Consider the following 7,089-nt stretch of genomic DNA (forward strand, 5'->3'; position numbering starts at 1 on the left):
TTGCTCTTTTTCCTTTAATAAGTTTTGAATGAAAGTAGTATACAAGATCACTCTATTCTTCTCAACTGTTTGTTCCAGATATTTGTGAGGTTAGGCTTTCTATCCTGGGACTTTTTGTAGTAGTTGTCCAGCATTAGCCTAGTGATAACCCCTTGCCAGAGTGAGTGTCACAAGGACAGTTGTCCCATTAGCCTCTTCTTACTGCCCAAATATAGGTGACATAATTCTTCCTGAAAACCTGAGTCAATTCGCTGACCATTGTAAGTGTCCCTGTGCAACCTGAAACCCCTCAACCTGTCAGATGGGCCTGGAAGAAACATTACATTTCTTTCTTAGGTCTGTGGAAAGAGAGGAAGACATGATCTTCCTCCTACTATGACAAGATACCATTAAATGCCTTTTATGGTTCCTGCTTTGGTCAGTTATTGAGGGATGGAACTACATTCTGGCAGCTGTCATTCCAGCCCAGGCTGCAAAAAAGCCCTTGTTCAATCTTTAATATAGGTGTGACTTTTCCTGGAAACTTTAGTTGACACATATAAATAATTATAATAAAATAATGAATGCTGGCCACAACTTTATTAGAACATGGAATAAAAGGCCACTCCTAAAAGCAGATAATTATAAAAGCAAACAGTCACAGAGGCTGTGCAAACACCTCTCCAATTCCAATGGTTTCTGCCTCTGACATCACTTCAGTTTGGTAATAGCTGTGGTTAATTCCAGGGAGGGACATGGGTCTCACTATGTACCCCAAGCAGCCTTGAACTCATAAATCTCCAACCTCTGTCTCCTGAATGTTGGGATTATAGGCATTTCCACCACAACCAAATGAAATGCTTTAGTCTACATGGCAGTTGAACTCCAGTCAAATGAACTATGTTGTTAAGTGGTGTGAAAATCCCTTATATACAAAGGTGCTCAGCTTTAGGCTCATCCCCTGTGTGGATTTCTGAGGACACACCTCTAAAAATGGAGGACGTTGTTCATCTTGCAGGATTGTCACAGTCATTGCAAGACTACTTAGCAACCCTAAGTGGCAGGGATGTCCTCTGGTCATTATGACAAACTCAAAACTTGCTGGGTGGGACAGTGCTGGTCCTAGTAGGAACACTTAAAGTCCATGATTAAAATGTAAAATTCAAAGGAGATGGCAGAGTTGGGAGGGGAGTTAGTATGATCAAAAGTATATACACACATGAAATAGTAAAAATATAAAAACAAAAACTGGGAAATTAAGCTCAAACCTAGGGCTTCGGATTGGGGAAGATTCTGATTTATTTCTTACTTTTTTCACTTTCTGTGAGACCCTAAGCAAATTATCTAATGTACATGAGCCTTGGTGTCCTCAGTTACAAGAATGGCTCTGCATTTAGTGATGACAGCAGCAGTTGCTTTGTCTCACCACACCGGTGGCAAGCTGCAGGGCAACAGCCTCCATCGTCACACTCCATCACTCAGCTCCCAGGTTCTGTGCCCTCCGGCCCTGCCTTATGTTGGCTGAGATTTGCAGACTTAACCAGTTAGTTACTCCTGCAGATGGCTTCTTAAGCTTCCATAGCCTTTTGGTAGATACACTCAGAAATAGAGAGCATAGAAGACAGTAACATGAACTGTAGTGGAAGTTTTGGTTTCTTAAAAAACCCAGTTATGTATGTTTTTGTTTTAATCAGAAAAGTGGGATATGGGGCTGCTTTTAGTTTGTCCACAACTGATAATAGCCTTATGTGGCTCAGAAAGGGAGCCCAGAAAACAGAAAAACACTCCAAGAAAGGACAGGGGTAGGGAGGGAGAAAAGGAAGGAGGGAGGAAGCTTTAAGGAGGCTTTGAGGAACAATCCAAGAAGGAATAAGGCTGCTGGGCTGGTAGATATCCTAACAACTGAGATTGACATTTCCCCCCAAAGAACCCAATGGCTCTAACAATCCAGAAGCAGTAAAGAGTACTCCACCCTGTCTCCTCACTAACCTTTTTCTTTCCTACCTGGGTGGGTAGGGGGTGGCATTGGAAGGGAAGTAGAGACATAAGGAATCCCAAATAAAATAGAAAAAATTTAAAAGGCACTAAAGTAAACTATCAGAAAAGAAATGACAAATGTGTATCTATTACCTCAGTAAAAACCTACTCCATAAAGGTCTGGGAAAGTAACCAAGTGGTACAGCACTTACTGGACATTCATAAGGCCATGGGTTCAATTCCCAGCATTAGAAGGAAAAATTAGTCCTTAAGGCCTTATCTACTGAAAACACAATATACAATACACTATCTGTTGCTGTTCAAGGTCCCAGTGCAGTTACCATCATGACTAAAATCCTTGTAAGCAACTTTACACTGGACCCCAAGTGCAGATCTTAACAGCATGTGCAGTTCTGTGGCTTGTGCTAACTGCCTACTTGGAAAGCAGAAACCAAGTGAGTAGGAGTAAGATTAAGACCAAAGGTTGGGGATGTGGCTCAGTGGTAGAGCCCTTGCCTGGTGAGTGTGAAGGCCTGGGCTTCAGTCCCCTGTACTGAAAATAAAAGATTGTTACTGGAGCTGACAGGGTACATCACCACAAAAGCTAGTTTTTAAGAATCAGAAATATGGAATGTACACAAATATAAATGTAGTATGAATTGTTCAAAGTAATGGATAAAGGAACCAAAACATATTATTACAACCAATTCAAATGAGACTGATCTGTATTCCTCTCTCTCTCTCTCTCTCTCTCTCTCTCTCTCTCTCTCTCTCTCACCCCCTCTCCCCCCTTTTCTATCCTCCCCCTCTATCCCACCTCTCCCCCTCTCCTTGTAATACTTGGCATTAAACCAAAGGTCTTGAGCAGATATAAAGTGTTTTTTTTTAAAAGACGGGGTCTTATGCAACCCAAACTAGCTTCCAATTTCCTATGTAGCCAAGACTGGCCTTGACCTCCTCACACTTGCATCTCCAAAGTGTTGGGATTATGGGTGTGTCCTGGCTTGGACACAGTGTCAATCATTTACAAAAATCATCTAAATTGCTAGAAAGAAGAAAGCATTTATATTGATCTTGGTTTTTCACAATTTAACTGTGTGTGCATGTGTGTGTGTGTGTGTGTGTGTGTGTGTGTGTGTGTGTGTGTGTGAGAGAGAGAGAGAGAGAGAGAGAGAGAGAGAGAGAGAGAGAGAGAGAGAGAGAGAGAGAGAGAGAGAGAGAGAGAGAGAGAGAGAGAGAGAGAGTTTTCCAAGACAGGGTTTTTCTGTGTAGTCTTGGCTGTACTGGAACAATTTAACTATTTTTGTTTGTTTGTTTTGAGATATGAGTTTCATTGTATAGCCCAGGCTGTCCTGGAAATCACTGTGTGGCCTAGGCTAGCCTTCTGGGTGGTAGGATTACAGGAGTGAGCCAACTATGTCTGGCTCCGCAGTTTCATACTTATAGCTATGGATTATGTAACAGTCTATCTTAGTTTGGCTGGCTATTGCTGTGATGAAACATCATGACCAAAGCAAGTCAGGGAGGAAGAGTTTATTCAGCTTACCCTTCCACATCACTCTTCATCATTGAAGGAAGGCAGGACAGGAACACAAGCAGGGCAGGAATCCAGAAGCAGGAGCTGATGCAGAGGCCATGGAGGGGTGCCGCTTACTGGCTTGTTCCCTCTGACTTGCTCAGCCTGCTTTCTTATAGAACCCAGGACCACCAGCCTAGGGATGGCACCACTCACAATGGGTTGGGCCCTCTCCCATCAATTACTAAGAAAATACCCTACAACTGAGGTGGAGGTGGAGACCTTTGCCTTTCAGGCAGAGATTGCTCAGTTCATGTCCCTCATCATCAATATTTTCTACTCAAACAAAGAAATTTTTCTCCATGAATTGATCTCTAATGCTTCTGATGCCTTGGACAAGATTTGGCATAAGAGCCTGACAGATCCTTTCAAGTTGGACAGCGGCAAAGAGCTGAAACTTGACATCATCCCTAACCCTCAGGAGCACACACTGACTGTGGTGGACACAGGCATTGGCATGACCAAGACTGACTTCATAAATAACTTGGGAACCATTGCGAAGTCTGGCACAAAAGCCTTCATGGAGGCTCTCCAGGCTGGTGCAGACAGCTCCATGATCGGGCAGTTTGGTGTTGGACTCTACTCTGCTTATCTAGTGGCAGAGGAAGTGATTGTGATCACCAAGCACAATGATGATGAGCAGTATGCCTGGGCATCTTCTGCTGGTGGCTCCTTCACAGTCTGTGCAGACCATGGTGAGCCCATTGGTCGGGGTACCAAGGTGATCCTTCACCTCAAAGAAGACCAGACAGAGTACTTAGAAGAGGGGAGAGTCAAGGAAGTGGTGAAGAAACACTCCCAGTTCATAGGCTATGCCATCACCCTCTATTTGGAGAAAAAGTGGGAGAAGGAGATCAGTGATGATGAGGCAGAGGAAGAAAAAGGTGAGAAAGAGGAGGAAGATAAGGATGATGAGGAGAAGCCTAAGATTGAAGATGTGGGATCAGATGAGGAGGATGACAGTGGTAAATACAAGAAGAAGAAGACAAAGAAGATTAAGGAGAAATACATTGATCATGAAGAGTTGAATAAAATGAAGCCTACTTGGACCAGAAACCCTGATGACATCACTCAGGAGGAATATGGTGAATTCTATAAGAGTCTCACCAATGACTGGGAAGACCACTTGGCACAGTCAAGCACTTCTCTGTAGAAGGTCAGTTGGAGTTCAGGGCACTGCTCTTCATTCCTCGGCAAGCTCCCTTTGACCTTTTTGAGAACAACAAGAAGAAAGAACAGCATCAAACTGTATGTCCATCATGTGTTCATCATGGACAACTGTGATGAGCTGATACCTGAGTACCTCAACTTTATTCATGGTGTGGTTGACTCTGAGGACCTGCCCCTGAACATCTCCCAAGAAATGCTCCAGTAGAGCAAGATCCTGAAAGTCATTCACAAAAACATTGTCAAGAAGTGCCTTGAGTTCTTCTCTGAGTTGGCTGAAGACAAAGAGAACTACAAGAAAGTTTATGAGGCGTTCTCCAAGAATTTAAAGCTTGGAATCCATGAAGATTCCACTAACCGTCGCCGCCTCTCTGAGCTCCTCCGCTATCACACCTTTTAGTCTGGAGATGAGATGACTTCCTTGTCAGAGTATGTGTCTCACATGAAGGAGACACAGAACTCCATCTACTATATCACTGGTGAGAGCAAAGAGCAGGTGGCCAACTCTGCCTTTGTGGAGCGTGTGCAGAAACGCGGCTTTGAGGTGGTGTACATAACTGAGCCTATTGACGAGTACTTTTTATAGCAGCTCAAGGAGTTTGATGGAAAGAATCTGCTCTCAGTGACTAAGGAAGGCCTGGAGCTACCAGAGGTTGAGGAAAAGAAGAAGAAAATGGAAGAGAGCAAGGCAAAGTTTGATAACCTCTGCAAGCTCATGAAGGAGATCTTGGATAAGAAGGTTGAAAAGGTGACAATCTCCAACAGGCCTGTATCTTCACCCTGCTGCATTGTGACAAGCACCTATGGCTGGACAGCCAACATGGAGCAGATCGTGAAGACCCAGGCACTGAGACACAACTCTACAGTGGGCTCTCTGACGGCCATAAAACACCTAGAGGTCAATCCTGGCCACCCCATTGTGGAGACCCTGCGGCAGAAGGCTGAGGCAGACAAAAATGACAAAGCTGGCAAGGACCTGGTGGTGCTAATGTTTGAAACTGCTCTGCTGTCCTCTGGTTTCTCACTTGAGGATCATCAAACCCACTCCAAATGCATCTATGACATGATTAAGCTAGGCTTGGGCATTGAAAAAGATGAGGTGACAACAGAGGAGCCCAGTGCTGCTCTTCCTGATGAGATCCCCCCACTTGAGGGTGATGAGGATGTCTCTGGCATGGATGAAGTAGACTAAAGATCCCCCAGGAAGCCTATGTCCTCTGTATAGTTCCCATAGCAGCCTTGGCCCACCTGGCTTTCTGCTCATGTTAAGAAGAATCTCTTCTATCCTGTCCTTGTGCCTTAAGGCAGGAAAATCCCCTCCCACAGAATAGCAGGGTTGGGAATCATATATTGTGGGGGTTTTTTGTTTGTTTTATTTTGTTCTCAAATTAAAAGTATGCAAAATAAAGAAGATGCTGTTTTATACCGAGAGAGAGAGAGAGAGAGAGAGAGAGAGAGAGAGAGAGAGAGAGAAAATTGCCACTGTAAGATTAGCCTGTAGGAAAAGGGGGATCATTTTTCTTGGTTAATGGTTGGTGTGAGAAAGCCTACTTCTTTTTTGTCAACCTGGCAAAACCAAGGAGTTCCAGGTTTGGTGAGAGACCTCAGAAAATACAATGGAGAGCAGTTGGCAACCTTGTCTCCATGTGCACACACATGAGCACCTGCGCACACATGTATGCCTACACATATGTGTAGAAAGTGCCACTCATGAGCAGGTGATCTTGGACTGTACAAAAAAGCAAATTAAACAAGCCAGTAAGCAGTACTCCTCCATGAAACCCACTTCAGATCCTCCCTTCAGGTTCCTGCCTTGAGTCCCCTCAATGAACCATAACCTGGGATATGTAATCCAAATAAACCCTTTCCTCCCAAACTTGTCTTTAAATAAATCTATTATATCTATTTCTTTTATATAATTGTGACATATTATTATTATATATTAATAAAATTATGTGTATACATGTGTCTTCTGAGTGTATGCCCTGTGAAGAAGAACTGTCAGTAGAGGCCAGAGGAGCAAGTGGGAACTCTCCAGGTGGAGATCAGAAGGCCACTTTGGCCAAAACGTTGGTAACTAATTCATTACCTGAAAAAATCCTGACTGAACCTCTGCTGGGTGCAATGTATGGCATCAGGCTAGGTAGGGGGCAAAAAAAAAAAAAAAAAAAAAAAAAAAAAAAAAGCCCCAGCCTTGCACTCCAGGAGCTTCCACCCCAGTTGATAGAGAGGCCAGAGTGAAGTAGCATGTCTGAAAGCAAAGAGGAGAAAAAGCAACAGAGAGAAAAGAGTAGCAGAAGAGAAGGCAGAAAGATCTGAACACAGAAGCAGCTCCTGGCTGGGAACTTTATGCAGGAAGAAGTGGCTGGAGTGATGGGTGTCAGGGAAGT

General features: G+C 43.8%; 1 pseudogene; it reads left to right on the forward strand.

Moving 5' to 3' along the window:
- Positions 1–1,360: 1,360 nt before the first annotated feature.
- Positions 1,361–5,891, forward strand: LOC127194881 (heat shock protein HSP 90-beta-like; annotated as a pseudogene).
- Positions 5,892–7,089: the final 1,198 nt, after the last annotated feature.

The sequence above is a fragment of the Acomys russatus genome, chromosome 10 (assembly GCF_903995435.1).
Source record: "Acomys russatus chromosome 10, mAcoRus1.1, whole genome shotgun sequence".
Classification (NCBI taxonomy): Eukaryota; Metazoa; Chordata; class Mammalia; order Rodentia; family Muridae; genus Acomys; species Acomys russatus.